The sequence below is a fragment of the Salvelinus alpinus genome, chromosome 28 (genome assembly GCF_045679555.1).
Source record: "Salvelinus alpinus chromosome 28, SLU_Salpinus.1, whole genome shotgun sequence".
Lineage (NCBI taxonomy): Eukaryota > Metazoa > Chordata > Actinopteri > Salmoniformes > Salmonidae > Salvelinus > Salvelinus alpinus.
The window spans coordinates 2,708,310-2,722,782 of record NC_092113.1 but is presented as its reverse complement, the minus strand read 5'-3'; the positions used below and the strand labels follow the sequence as shown (position 1 = coordinate 2,722,782).

Below are 14,473 nucleotides of genomic sequence, written 5' to 3'. Positions count from 1 at the left end.
ATCCTCACTGTCATTGCTGCAGAAAGCAACAAAAAAAACACTGTTGGTGTCAAGGCTCGTTGGTCTAGGGGTATGATTCTCGCTTAGGTTGTGAGAGGTCCTGGGTTCAAATCCCGGATGAGCCCTATTGCAGATCCTTTAACAATCTCAGACAGGCAGATCTCGGGCCATTGGTCAGTGCGCCAACTGCCACCTCTTTGGCGGTGGACGAGGTGGCTGAATGGTTTAGGCGATGGACTGCAAATCTATTGTGATATGCACTAGATGGTTCAATGTCGCACAACATTTATTCATTTAGAAAACCTGCAGAATGTTGGCGCAAATCTGACTTCCACCAACAAGGATATTGATTCAACTGTCATACACTTGAAATGACATCCAGCCCCTAAACTAAATGAATTCCACATGCTCTGCATTGGCCGGGAATCGAACCCGGGTCAACTGCTTGGAAGGTAGCTATGCTCACCACTATACCACCAATGCTATGTGCAGCTCATTAGAAACATGGAGACATCGATTCATATCTTGACCTTAATTTTGCTGGAAAGTGAAAATTCTTTGACCAATCGGATCGTTGGTATAGGTGTATGATTATGGCTTAGGTTGCGAGAGGTCCCTGGTTAAAAAATCTATCATTTTAATCGGTACCGGTTACCTCCAGATTAGTCCCGTGACACTTGTGGGGAACGTAGGGCAAAGCGGAGAACATTGTGACAAGTGGGATCACATTAGTTTGTAGCCCAAAGGTTTTGGATTCTACAAACAGAAGTTGGCACATAGACGGTTCCGACTTCAGACGAGTCCCCTGACACTTGTGGGGGACGTAGAGGAAAAGTGAGAATGCCACTGTGTTCGTGGGGGTCTCCCCTTTCCAGAGAGTGGTCATACGAATTTATAGGTCAAACGGTTCGGAAGCTACAGCTGTTTTTGTGAGAAGACCGATTATAGGTATGTCTCATGGTTTGACAAACACCGCTCTAGGTCCACCATCTTTCACTGCAGATGCGAAGGTGTAACATAAGCAGTTATGGAGAATTTAGACGGATACGATGCGTCTCAACGTTTCTAGTTGAAAACGAATCGATTTTAATGGGTATTTTTTACATTCATTTACGTTGATTCACGCTCACAAGTATAGCACAAACACTCACATGAGGTTCTATCTTTCCAAGCACCGTGGACACGTCAATCGATATCCTCACTGTCATTGCTGCAGAAAGCAACAAAAAAAACACTGTTGGTGTCAAGCTCGTTGGTCTAGGGGTATGATTCTCGCTTAGGTTGTGAGAGGTCCTGGGTTCAAATCCCGGATGAGCCCTATTGCAGATCCTTTAACAATCTCAGACAGGCAGATCTCGGGCCATTGGTCAGTGCGCCAACTGCCACCTCTTTGGCGGTGGACGAGGTGGCTGAATGGTTTAGGCGATGGACTGCAAATCTATTGTGATATGCACTAGATGGTTCAATGTCGCACAACATTTATTCATTTAGAAAACCTGCAGAATGTTGGCGCAAATCTGACTTCCACCAACAAGGATATTGATTCAACTGTCATACACTTGAAATGACATCCAGCCCCTAAACTAAATGAATTCCACATGCTCTGCATTGGCCGGGAATCGAACCCGGGTCAACTGCTTGGAAGGTAGCTATGCTCACAACTATACCACCAATGCTATGTGCAGCTCATTAGAAACATGGAGACATCGATTCATATCTTGACCTTAAATTTTGCTGGAAAGTGAAAATTCTTTGACCAATCGGATCGTTGGTATAGGTGTATGATTATGGCTTAGGTTGCGAGAGGTCCCTGGTTAAAAAATCTATCATTTTAATCGGTACCGGTTACCTCCAGATTAGTCCCGTGACACCTGTGGGGAACGTAGGGCAAAGCGGAGAACATTGTGACAAGTGGGATCACATTAGTTTGTAGCCCAAAGGTTTTGGATTCTACAAACAGAAGTTGGCACATAGACGGTTCCGACTTCAGACGAGTCCCCTGACACTTGTGGGGGACGTAGAGGAAAAGTGAGAATGCCACTGTGTTCGTGGGGGTCTCCCCTTTCCAGAGAGTGGTCATACGAATTTGTAGGTCAAACGGTTCGGAAGCTACAGCTGTTTTTGTGAGAAGACCGATTATAGGTATGTCTCATGGTTTGACAAACACCGCTCTAGGTCCACCATCTTTCACTGCAGATGCGAAGGTGTAACATAAGCAGTTATGGAGAATTTAGACGGATACGATGCGTCTCAACGTTTCTAGTTGAAAACGAATCGATTTTAATGGGTATTTTTTACATTCATTTACGTTGATTCACGCTCACAAGTATAGCACAAACACTCACATGAGGTTCTATCTTTCCAAGCACCGTGGACACGTCAATCGATATCCTCACTGTCATTGCTGCAGAAAGCAACAAAAAAAACACTGTTGGTGTCAAGGCTTGTTGGTCTAGGGGTATGATTCTCGCTTAGGTTGTGAGAGGTCCTGGGTTCAAATCCCGGATGAGCCCTATTGCAGATCCTTTAACAATCTCAGACAGGCAGATCTCGGGCCATTGGTCAGTGCGCCAACTGCCACCTCTTTGGCGGTGGACGAGGTGGCTGAATGGTTTAGGCGATGGACTGCAAATCTATTGTGATATGCACTAGATGGTTCAATGTCGCACAAGATTTATTCATTTAGAAAACCTGCAGAATGTTGGCGCAAATCTGACTTCCAACAACAAGGATATTGATTCAACTGTCATACACTTGAAATGACATCCAGCCCCTAAACTAAATGAATTCCACATGCTCTGCATTGGCCGGGAATCAAACCCGGGTCAACTGCTTGGAAGGCAGCTATGCTCACCACTATACCACCAATGCTATGTGCAGCTCATTAGAAACATGGAGACATCGATTCATATCTTGACCTTAATTTTGCTGGAAAGTGAAAATTCTTTGACCAATCGGATCGTTGGTATAGGTGTATGATTATGGCTTAGGTTGCGAGAGGTCCCTGGTTAAAAAATCTATCATTTTAATCGGTACCGGTTACCTCCAGATTAGTCCCGTGACACTTGTGGGGAACGTAGGGCAAAGCGGAGAACATTGTGACAAGTGGGATCACATTAGTTTGTAGCCCAAAGGTTTTGGATTCTACAAACAGAAGTTGGCACATAGACGGTTCCGACTTCAGACGAGTCCCCTGACACTTGTGGGGGACGTAGAGGAAAAGTGAGAATGCCACTGTGTTCGTGGGGGTCTCCCCTTTCCAGAGAGTGGTCATACGAATTTGTAGGTCAAACGGTTCGGAAGCTACAGCTGTTTTTGTGAGAAGACCGATTATAGGTATGTCTCATGGTTTGACAAACACCGCTCTAGGTCCACCATCTTTCACTGCAGATGCGAAGGTGTAACATAAGCAGTTATGGAGAATTTAGACAGATACGATGCGTCTCAACGTTTCTAGTTGAAAACGAATCGATTTTAATGGGTATTTTTTACATTCATTTACGTTGATTCACGCTCACAAGTATAGCACAAACACTCACATGAGGTTCTATCTTTCCAAGCACCGTGGACACGTCAATCGATATCCTCACTGTCATTGCTGCAGAAAGCAACAAAAAAAACCTGTTGGTGTCAAGCTCGTTGGTCTAGGGGTATGATTCTCGCTTAGGTTGTGAGAGGTCCTGGGTTCAAATCCCGGATGAGCCCTATTGCAGATCCTTTAACAATCTCAGACAGGCAGATCTCGGGCCATTGGTCAGTGCGCCAACTGCCACCTCTTTGGCGGTGGACGAGGTGGCTGAATGGTTTAGGCGATGGACTGCAAATCTATTGTGATATGCACTAGATGGTTCAATGTCGCACAACATTTATTCATTTAGAAAACCTGCAGAATGTTGGCGCAAATCTGACTTCCACCAACAAGGATATTGATTCAACTGTCATACACTTGAAATGACATCCAGCCCCTAAACTAAATGAATTCCACATGCTCTGCATTGGCCGGGAATCGAACCCGGGTCAACTGCTTGGAAGGTAGCTATGCTCACCACTATACCACCAATGCAATGTGCAGCTCATTAGAAACATGGAGACATCGATTCATATCTTGACCTTAATTTTGCTGGAAAGTGAAAATTCTTTGACCAATCGGATCGTTGGTATAGGTGTATGATTATGGCTTAGGTTGCGAGAGGTCCCTGGTTAAAAAATCTATCATTTTAATCGGTACCGGTTACCTCCAGATTAGTCCCGTGACACCTGTGGGGAACGTAGGGCAAAGCGGAGAACATTGTGACAAGTGGGATCACATTAGTTTGTAGCCCAAAGGTTTTGGATTCTACAAACAGAAGTTGGCACATAGACGGTTCCGACTTCAGACGAGTCCCCTGACACTTGTGGGGGACGTAGAGGAAAAGTGAGAATGCCACTGTGTTCGTGGGGGTCTCCCCTTTCCAGAGAGTGGTCATACGAATTTGTAGGTCAAACGGTTCGGAAGCTACAGCTGTTTTTGTGAGAAGACCGATTATAGGTATGTCTCATGGTTTGACAAACACCGCTCTAGGTCCACCATCTTTCACTGCAGATGTGAAGGTGTAACATAAGCAGTTATGGAGAATTTAGACGGATACGATGCGTCTCAACGTTTCTAGTTGAAAACGAATCGATTTTAATGGGTATTTTTTACATTCATTTACGTTGATTCACGCTCACAAGTATAGCACAAACACTCACATGAGGTTCTATCTTTCCAAGCACCGTGGACACGTCAATCGATATCCTCACTGTCATTGCTGCAGAAAGCAACAAAAAAAACACTGTTGGTGTCAAGCTCGTTGGTCTAGGGGTATGATTCTCGCTTAGGTTGTGAGAGGTCCTGGGTTCAAATCCCGGATGAGCCCTATTGCAGATCCTTTAACAATCTCAGACAGGCAGATCTCGGGCCATTGGTCAGTGCGCCAACTGCCACCTCTTTGGCGGTGGACAAGGTGGCTGAATGGTTTAGGCGATGGACTGCAAATCTATTGTGATATGCACTAGATGGTTCAATGTCGCACAACATTTATTCATTTAGAAAACCTGCAGAATGTTGGCGCAAATCTGACTTCCACCAACAAGGATATTGATTCAACTGTCATACACTTGAAATGACATCCAGCCCCTAAACTAAATGAATTCCACATGCTCTGCATTGGCCGGGAATCGAACCCGGGTCAACTGCTTGGAAGGTAGCTATGCTCACCACTATACCACCAATGCTATGTGCAGCTCATTAGAAACATGGAGACATCGATTCATATCTTGACCTTAATTTTGCTGGAAAGTGAAAATTCTTTGACCAATCGGATCGTTGGTATAGGTGTATGATTATGGCTTAGGTTGCGAGAGGTCCCTGGTTAAAAAATCTATCATTTTAATCGGTACCGGTTACCTCCAGATTAGTCCCGTGACACCTGTGGGGAACGTAGGGCAAAGCGGAGAACATTGTGACAAGTGGGATCACATTAGTTTGTAGCCCAAAGGTTTTGGATTCTACAAACAGAAGTTGGCACATAGACGGTTCCGACTTCAGACGAGTCCCCTGACACTTGTGGGGGACGTAGAGGAAAAGTGAGAATGCCACTGTGTTCGTGGGGGTCTCCCCTTTCCAGAGAGTGGTCATACGAATTTGTAGGTCAAACGGTTCGGAAGCTACAGCTGTTTTTGTGAGAAGACCGATTATAGGTATGTCTCATGGTTTGACAAACACCGCTCTAGGTCCACCATCTTTCACTGCAGATGCGAAGGTGTAACATAAGCAGTTATGGAGAATTTAGACGGATACGATGCGTCTCAACGTTTCTAGTTGAAAACGAATCGATTTTAATGGGTATTTTTTACATTCATTTACGTTGATTCACGCTCACAAGTATAGCACAAACACTCACATGAGGTTCTATCTTTCCAAGCACCGTGGACACGTCAATCGATATCCTCACTGTCATTGCTGCAGAAAGCAACAAAAAAAACACTGTTGGTGTCAAGCTCGTTGGTCTAGGGGTATGATTCTCGCTTAGGTTGTGAGAGGTCCTGGGTTCAAATCCCGGATGAGCCCTATTGCAGATCCTTTAACAATCTCAGACAGGCAGATCTCGGGCCATTGGTCAGTGCGCCAACTGCCACCTCTTTGGCGGTGGACGAGGTGGCTGAATGGTTTAGGCGATGGACTGCAAATCTATTGTGATATGCACTAGATGGTTCAATGTCGCACAACATTTATTCATTTAGAAAACCTGCAGAATGTTGGCGCAAATCTGACTTCCACCAACAAGGATATTGATTCAACTGTCATACAATTGAAATGACATCCAGCCCCTAAACTAAATGAATTCCACATGCTCTGCATTGGCCGGGAATCAAACCCGGGTCAACTGCTTGGAAGGTAGCTATGCTCACCACTATACCACCAATGCTATGTGCAGCTCATTAGAAACATGGAGACATCGATTCATATCTTGACCTTAATTTTGCTGGAAAGTGAAAATTCTTTGACCAATCGGATCGTTGGTATAGGTGTATGATTATGGCTTAGGTTGCGAGAGGTCCCTGGTTAAAAAATCTATCATTTTAATCGGTACCGGTTACCTCCAGATTAGTCCCGTGACACCTGTGGGGAACGTAGGGCAAAGCGGAGAACATTGTGACAAGTGGGATCACATTAGTTTGTAGCCCAAAGGTTTTGGATTCTACAAACAGAAGTTGGCACATAGACAGTTCCGACTTCAGACGAGTCCCCTGACACTTGTGGGGGACGTAGATGAAATTTGAGAATGCCACTGTGTTCGTGGGGGTCTCCCCTTTCCAGAGAGTGGTCATACGAATTTGTAGGTCAAACGGTTCGGAAGCTACAGCTGTTTTTGTGAGAAGACCGATTATAGGTATGTCTCATGGTTTGACAAACACCGCTCTAGGTCCACCATCTTTCACTGCAGATGCGAAGGTGTAACATAAGCAGTTATGGAGAATTTAGACGGATACGATGCGTCTCAACGTTTCTAGTTGAAAACGAATCGATTTTAATGGGTATTTTTTACATTCATTTACGTTGATTCACGCTCACAAGTATAGCACAAACACTCACATGAGGTTCTATCTTTCCAAGCACCGTGGACACGTCAATCGATATCCTCACTGTCATTGCTGCAGAAAGCAACAAAAAAAACCTGTTGGTGTCAAGCTTGTTGGTCTAGGGGTATGATTCTCGCTTAGGTTGTGAGAGGTCCTGGGTTCAAATCCCGGATGAGCCCTATTGCAGATCCTTTAACAATCTCAGACAGGCAGATCTCGGGCCATTGGTCAGTGCGCCAACTGCCACCTCTTTGGCGGTGGACGAGGTGGCTGAATGGTTTAGGCGATGGACTGCAAATCTATTGTGATATGCACTAGATGGTTCAATGTCGCACAACATTTATTCATTTAGAAAACCTGCAGAATGTTGGCGCAAATCTGACTTCCACCAACAAGGATATTGATTCAACTGTCATACACTTGAAATGACATCCAGCCCCTAAACTAAATGAATTCCACATGCTCTGCATTGGCCGGGAATCGAACCCGGGTCAACTGCTTGGAAGGTAGCTATGCTCACCACTATACCACCAATGCTATGTGCAGCTCATTAGAAACATGGAGACATCGATTCATATCTTGACCTTAATTTTGCTGGAAAGTGAAAATTCTTTGACCAATCGGATCGTTGGTATAGGTGTATGATTATGGCTTAGGTTGCGAGAGGTCCCTGGTTAAAAAATCTATCATTTTAATCGGTACCGGTTACCTCCAGATTAGTCCTGTGACACCTGTGGGGAACGTAGGGCAAAGCGGAGAACATTGTGACAAGTGGGATCACATTAGTTTGTAGCCCAAAGGTTTTGGATTCTACAAACAGAAGTTGGCACATAGACGGTTCCGACTTCAGACGAGTCCCCTGACACTTGTGGGGGACGTAGAGGAAAAGTGAGAATGCCACTGTGTTCGTGGGGGTCTCCCCTTTCCAGAGAGTGGTCATACGAATTTATAGGTCAAACGGTTCGGAAGCTACAGCTGTTTTTGTGAGAAGACCGATTATAGGTATGTCTCATGGTTTGACAAACACCGCTCTAGGTCCACCATCTTTCACTGCAGATGTGAAGGTGTAACATAAGCAGTTATGGAGAATTTAGACGGATACGATGCGTCTCAACGTTTCTAGTTGAAAACGAATCGATTTTAATGGGTATTTTTTACATTCATTTACGTTGATTCACGCTCACAAATATAGCACAAACACTCACATGAGGTTCTATCTTTCCAAGCACCGTGGACACGTCAATCGATATCCTCACTGTCATTGCTGCAGAAAGCAACAAAAAAAACCTGTTGGTGTCAAGCTTGTTGGTCTAGGGGTATGATTCTCGCTTAGGTTGTGAGTGGTCCTGGGTTCAAATCCCGGATGAGCCCTATTGCAGATCCTTTAACAATCTCAGACAGGCAGATCTCGGGCCATTGGTCAGTGCGCCAACTGCCACCTCTTTGGCGGTGGACAAGGTGGCTGAATGGTTTAGGCGATGGACTGCAAATCTATTGTGATATGCACTAGATGGTTCAATGTCGCACAACATTTATTCATTTAGAAAACCTGCAGAATGTTGGCGCAAATCTGACTTCCACCAACAAGGATATTGATTCAACTGTCATACACTTGAAATGACATCCAGCCCCTAAACTAAATGAATTCCACATGCTCTGCATTGGCCGGGAATCGAACCCGGGTCAACTGCTTGGAAGGTAGCTATGCTCACCACTATACCACCAATGCTATGTGCAGCTCATTAGAAACATGGAGACATCGATTCATATCTTGACCTTAATTTTGCTGGAAAGTGAAAATTCTTTGACCAATCGGATCGTTGGTATAGGTGTATGATTATGGCTTAGGTTGCGAGAGGTCCCTGGTTAAAAAATCTATCATTTTAATCGGTACCGGTTACCTCCAGATTAGTCCCGTGACACCTGTGGGGAACGTAGGGCAAAGCGGAGAACATTGTGACAAGTGGGATCACATTAGTTTGTAGCCCAAAGGTTTTGGATTCTACAAACAGAAGTTGGCACATAGACGGTTCCGACTTCAGACGAGTCCCCTGACACTTGTGGGGGACGTAGATGAAAAGTGAGAATGCCACTGTGTTCGTGGGGGTCTCCCCTTTCCAGAGAGTGGTCATACGAATTTGTAGGTCAAACGGTTCGGAAGCTACAGCTGTTTTTGTGAGAAGACCGATTATAGGTATGTCTCATGGTTTGACAAACACCGCTCTAGGTCCACCATCTTTCACTGCAGATGCGAAGGTGTAACATAAGCAGTTATGGAGAATTTAGACGGATACGATGCGTCTCAACGTTTCTAGTTGAAAACGAATCGATTTTAATGGGTATTTTTTACATTCATTTACGTTGATTCACGCTCACAAGTATAGCACAAACACTCACATGAGGTTCTATCTTTCCAAGCACCGTGGACACGTCAATCGATATCCTCACTGTCATTGCTGCAGAAAGCAACAAAAAAAACCTGTTGGTGTCAAGCTTGTTGGTCTAGGGGTATGATTCTCGCTTAGGTTGTGAGAGGTCCTGGGTTCAAATCCCGGATGAGCCCTATTGCAGATCCTTTAACAATCTCAGACAGGCAGATCTCGGGCCATTGGTCAGTGCGCCAACTGCCACCTCTTTGGCGGTGGACGAGGTGGCTGAATGGTTTAGGCGATGGACTGCAAATCTATTGTGATATGCACTAGATGGTTCAATGTCGCACAACATTTATTCATTTAGAAAACCTGCAGAATGTTGGCGCAAATCTGACTTCCACCAACAAGGATATTGATTCAACTGTCATACACTTGAAATGACATCCAGCCCCTAAACTAAATGAATTCCACATGCTCTGCATTGGCCGGGAATCGAACCCGGGTCAACTGCTTGGAAGGTAGCTATGCTCACCACTATACCACCAATGCTATGTGCAGCTCATTAGAAACATGGAGACATCGATTCATATCTTGACCTTAATTTTGCTGGAAAGTGAAAATTCTTTGACCAATCGGATCGTTGGTATAGGTGTATGATTATGGCTTAGGTTGCGAGAGGTCCCTGGTTAAAAAATCTATCATTTTAATCGGTACCGGTTACCTCCAGATTAGTCCCGTGACACCTGTGGGGAACGTAGGGCAAAGCGGAGAACATTGTGACAAGTGGGATCACATTAGTTTGTAGCCCAAAGGTTTTGGATTCTACAAACAGAAGTTGGCACATAGACGGTTCCGACTTCAGACGAGTCCCCTGACACTTGTGGGGGACGTAGAGGAAAAGTGAGAATGCCACTGTGTTCGTGGGGGTCTCCCCTTTCCAGAGAGTGGTCATACGAATTTATAGGTCAAACGGTTCGGAAGCTACAGCTGTTTTTGTGAGAAGACCGATTATAGGTATGTCTCATGGTTTGACAAACACCGCTCTAGGTCCACCATCTTTCACTGCAGATGCGAAGGTGTAACATAAGCAGTTATGGAGAATTTAGACGGATACGATGCGTCTCAACGTTTCTAGTTGAAAACGAATCGATTTTAATGGGTATTTTTTACATTCATTTACGTTGATTCACGCTCACAAATATAGCACAAACACTCACATGAGGTTCTATCTTTCCAAGCACCGTGGACACGTCAATCGATATCCTCACTGTCATTGCTGCAGAAAGCAACAAAAAAAACCTGTTGATGTCAAGCTCGTTGGTCTAGGGGTATGATTCTCGCTTAGGTTGTGAGAGGTCCTGGGTTCAAATCCCGGATGAGCCCTATTGCAGATCCTTTAACAATCTCAGACAGGCAGATCTCGGGCCATTGGTCAGTGCGCCAACTGCCACCTCTTTGGCGGTGGACGAGGTGGCTGAATGGTTTAGGCGATGGACTGCAAATCTATTGTGATATGCACTAGATGGTTCAATGTCGCATAACATTTATTCATTTAGAAAACCTGCAGAATGTTGGCGCAAATCTGACTTCCACCAACAAGGATATTGATTCAACTGTCATACACTTGAAATGACATCCAGCCCCTAAACTAAATGAATTCCACATGCTCTGCATTGGCCGGGAATCGAACCCGGGTCAACTGCTTGGAAGGTAGCTATGCTCACCACTATACCACCAATGCTATGTGCAGCTCATTAGAAACATGGAGACATCGATTCATATCTTGACCTTAATTTTGCTGGAAAGTGAAAATTCTTTGACCAATCGGATCGTTGGTATAGGTGTATGATTATGGCTTAGGTTGCGAGAGGTCCCTGGTTAAAAAATCTATCATTTTAATCGGTACCGGTTACCTCCAGATTAGTCCCGTGACACCTGTGGGGAACGTAGGGCAAAGCGGAGAACATTGTGACAAGTGGGATCACATTAGTTTGTAGCCCAAAGGTTTTGGATTCTACAAACAGAAGTTGGCACATAGACGGTTCCGACTTCAGACGAGTCCCCTGACACTTGTGGGGGACGTAGAGGAAAAGTGAGAATGCCACTGTGTTCGTGGGGGTCTCCCCTTTCCAGAGAGTGGTCATACGAATTTATAGGTCAAACGGTTCGGAAGCTACAGCTGTTTTTGTGAGAAGACCGATTATAGGTATGTCTCATGGTTTGACAAACACCGCTCTAGGTCCACCATCTTTCACTGCAGATGCGAAGGTGTAACATAAGCAGTTATGGAGAATTTAGACGGATACGATGCGTCTCAACGTTTCTAGTTGAAAACGAATCGATTTTAATGGGTATTTTTTACATTCATTTACGTTGATTCACGCTCACAAGTATAGCACAAACACTCACATGAGGTTCTATCTTTCCAAGCACCGTGGACACGTCAATCGATATCCTCACTGTCATTGCTGCAGAAAGCAACAAAAAAAACCTGTTGATGTCAAGCTCGTTGGTCTAGGGGTATGATTCTCGCTTAGGTTGTGAGAGGTCCTGGGTTCAAATCCCGGATGAGCCCTATTGCAGATCCTTTAACAATCTCAGACAGGCAGATCTCGGGCCATTGGTCAGTGCGCCAACTGCCACCTCTTTGGCGGTGGACGAGGTGGCTGAATGGTTTAGGCGATGGACTGCAAATCTATTGTGATATGCACTAGATGGTTCAATGTCGCACAACATTTATTCATTTAGAAAACCTGCAGAATGTTGGCGCAAATCTGACTTCCACCAACAAGGATATTGATTCAACTGTCATACACTTGAAATGACATCCAGCCCCTAAACTAAATGAATTCCACATGCTCTGCATTGGCCGGGAATCGAACCCGGGTCAACTGCTTGGAAGGTAGCTATGCTCACCACTATACCACCAATGCTATGTGCAGCTCATTAGAAACATGGAGACATCGATTCATATCTTGACCTTAATTTTGCTGGAAAGTGAAAATTCTTTGACCAATCGGATCGTTGGTATAGGTGTATGATTATGGCTTAGGTTGCGAGAGGTCCCTGGTTAAAAAATCTATCATTTTAATCGGTACCGGTTACCTCCAGATTAGTCCCGTGACAGTTGTGGGGAACGTAGGGCAAAGCGGAGAACATTGTGACAAGTGGGATCACATTAGTTTGTAGCCCAAAGGTTTTGGATTCTACAAACAGAAGTTGGCACATAGACGGTTCCGACTTCAGACGAGTCCCCTGACACTTGTGGGGGACGTAGAGGAAAAGTGAGAATGCCACTGTGTTCGTGGGGGTCTCCCCTTTCCAGAGAGTGGTCATACGAATTTGTAGGTCAAACGGTTCGGAAGCTACAGCTGTTTTTGTGAGAAGACCGATTATAGGTATGTCTCATGGTTTGACAAACACCGCTCTAGGTCCACCATCTTTCACTGCAGATGCGAAGGTGTAACATAAGCAGTTATGGAGAATTTAGACGGATACGATGCGTCTCAACGTTTCTAGTTGAAAACGAATCGATTTTAATGGGTATTTTTTACATTCATTTACGTTGATTCACGCTCACAAGTATAGCACAAACACTCACAGGAGGTTCTATCTTTCCAAGCACCGTGGACACGTCAATCGATATCCTCACTGTCATTGCTGCAGAAAGCAACAAAAAAAACTCGTTGGTGTCAAGCTCGTTGGTCTAGGGGTATGATTCTCGCTTAGGTTGTGAGAGGTCCTGGGTTCAAATCCCGGATGAGCCCTATTGCAGATCCTTTAACAATCTCAGACAGGCAGATCTCGGGCCATTGGTCAGTGCGCCAACTGCCACCTCTTTGGCGGTGGACGAGGTGGCTGAATGGTTTAGGCGATGGACTGCAAATCTATTGTTATATGCACTAGATGGTTCAATGTCGCACAACATTTATTCATTTAGAAAACCTGCAGAATGTTGGCGCAAATCTGACTTCCACCAACAAGGATATTGATTCAACTGTCATACACTTGAAATGACATCCAGCCCCTAAACTAAATGAATTCCACATGCTCTGCATTGGCCGGGAATCGAACCCGGGTCAACTGCTTGGAAGGTAGCTATGCTCACAACTATACCACCAATGCTATGTGCAGCTCATTAGAAACATGGAGACATCGATTCATATCTTGACCTTAATTTTGCTGGAAAGTGAAAATTCTTTGACCAATCGGATCGTTGGTATAGGTGTATGATTATGGCTTAGGTTGCGAGAGGTCCCTGGTTAAAAAATCTATCATTTTAATCGGTACCGGTTACCTCCAGATTAGTCCCGTGACACTTGTGGGGAACGTAGGGAAAGCGGAGAACATTGTGACAAGTGGGATCACATTAGTTTGTAGCCCAAAGGTTTTGGATTCTACAAACAGAAGTTGGCACATAGACGGTTCCGACTTCAGACGAGTCCCCTGACACTTGTGGGGGACGTAGAGGAAAAGTGAGAATGCCACTGTGTTCGTGGGGGTCTCCCCTTTCCAGAGAGTGGTCATACGAATTTGTAGGTCAAACGGTTCGGAAGCTACAGCTGTTTTTGTGAGAAGACCGATTATAGGTATGTCTCATGGTTTGACAAACACCGCTCTAGGTCCACCATCTTTCACTGCAGATGTGAAGGTGTAACATAAGCAGTTATGGAGAATTTAGACGGATACGATGCGTCTCAACGTTTCTAGTTGAAAACGAATCGATTTTAATGGGTATTTTTTACATTCATTTACGTTGATTCACGCTCACAAGTATAGCACAAACACTCACATGAGGTTCTATCTTTCCAAGCACCGTGGACACGTCAATCGATATCCTCACTGTCATTGCTGCAGAAAGCAACAAAAAAAACCTGTTGGTGTCAAGCTTGTTGGTCTAGGGGTATGATTCTCGCTTAGGTTGTGAGAGGTCCTGGGTTCAAATCCCGGATGAGCCCTATTGCAGATCCTTTAACAATCTCAGACAGGCAGATCTC

The 14,473-nt window shown here is 44.8% G+C and overlaps 13 non-coding genes across 13 annotated transcripts; 1 reads left to right on the top strand and 12 right to left on the bottom strand.

Annotated features, from left to right (window-relative positions):
* Positions 1 to 53: 53 nt before the first annotated feature.
* On the top strand, positions 54 to 125 carry trnap-agg (transfer RNA proline (anticodon AGG)). Its single transcript has one exon. It is a non-coding gene; the product is annotated as a tRNA-Pro (tRNA).
* A 286-nt stretch (positions 126 to 411) lies between these two features.
* On the bottom strand, positions 412 to 483 carry trnag-ucc (transfer RNA glycine (anticodon UCC)). The gene has a single exon. It is a non-coding gene; the product is annotated as a tRNA-Gly (tRNA).
* Positions 484 to 1,604: 1,121 nt separating this feature from the next.
* trnag-ucc (transfer RNA glycine (anticodon UCC)) lies at positions 1,605 to 1,676 on the bottom strand. The gene has a single exon. It is a non-coding gene; the product is annotated as a tRNA-Gly (tRNA).
* Positions 1,677 to 2,799: 1,123 nt separating this feature from the next.
* Positions 2,800 to 2,871, bottom strand: trnag-ucc (transfer RNA glycine (anticodon UCC)). Its single transcript has one exon. It is a non-coding gene; the product is annotated as a tRNA-Gly (tRNA).
* A 1,120-nt stretch (positions 2,872 to 3,991) lies between these two features.
* On the bottom strand, positions 3,992 to 4,063 carry trnag-ucc (transfer RNA glycine (anticodon UCC)). Its single transcript has one exon. It is a non-coding gene; the product is annotated as a tRNA-Gly (tRNA).
* Positions 4,064 to 5,184: 1,121 nt separating this feature from the next.
* On the bottom strand, positions 5,185 to 5,256 carry trnag-ucc (transfer RNA glycine (anticodon UCC)). The gene has a single exon. It is a non-coding gene; the product is annotated as a tRNA-Gly (tRNA).
* A 1,121-nt stretch (positions 5,257 to 6,377) lies between these two features.
* Positions 6,378 to 6,449, bottom strand: trnag-ucc (transfer RNA glycine (anticodon UCC)). Its single transcript has one exon. It is a non-coding gene; the product is annotated as a tRNA-Gly (tRNA).
* Positions 6,450 to 7,569: 1,120 nt separating this feature from the next.
* On the bottom strand, positions 7,570 to 7,641 carry trnag-ucc (transfer RNA glycine (anticodon UCC)). The gene has a single exon. It is a non-coding gene; the product is annotated as a tRNA-Gly (tRNA).
* A 1,120-nt stretch (positions 7,642 to 8,761) lies between these two features.
* On the bottom strand, positions 8,762 to 8,833 carry trnag-ucc (transfer RNA glycine (anticodon UCC)). Its single transcript has one exon. It is a non-coding gene; the product is annotated as a tRNA-Gly (tRNA).
* Positions 8,834 to 9,953: 1,120 nt separating this feature from the next.
* trnag-ucc (transfer RNA glycine (anticodon UCC)) lies at positions 9,954 to 10,025 on the bottom strand. The gene has a single exon. It is a non-coding gene; the product is annotated as a tRNA-Gly (tRNA).
* Positions 10,026 to 11,145: 1,120 nt separating this feature from the next.
* Positions 11,146 to 11,217, bottom strand: trnag-ucc (transfer RNA glycine (anticodon UCC)). The gene has a single exon. It is a non-coding gene; the product is annotated as a tRNA-Gly (tRNA).
* Positions 11,218 to 12,337: 1,120 nt separating this feature from the next.
* trnag-ucc (transfer RNA glycine (anticodon UCC)) lies at positions 12,338 to 12,409 on the bottom strand. The gene has a single exon. It is a non-coding gene; the product is annotated as a tRNA-Gly (tRNA).
* Positions 12,410 to 13,529: 1,120 nt separating this feature from the next.
* On the bottom strand, positions 13,530 to 13,601 carry trnag-ucc (transfer RNA glycine (anticodon UCC)). Its single transcript has one exon. It is a non-coding gene; the product is annotated as a tRNA-Gly (tRNA).
* Between the last annotated feature and the right edge of the window lie 872 nt (positions 13,602 to 14,473).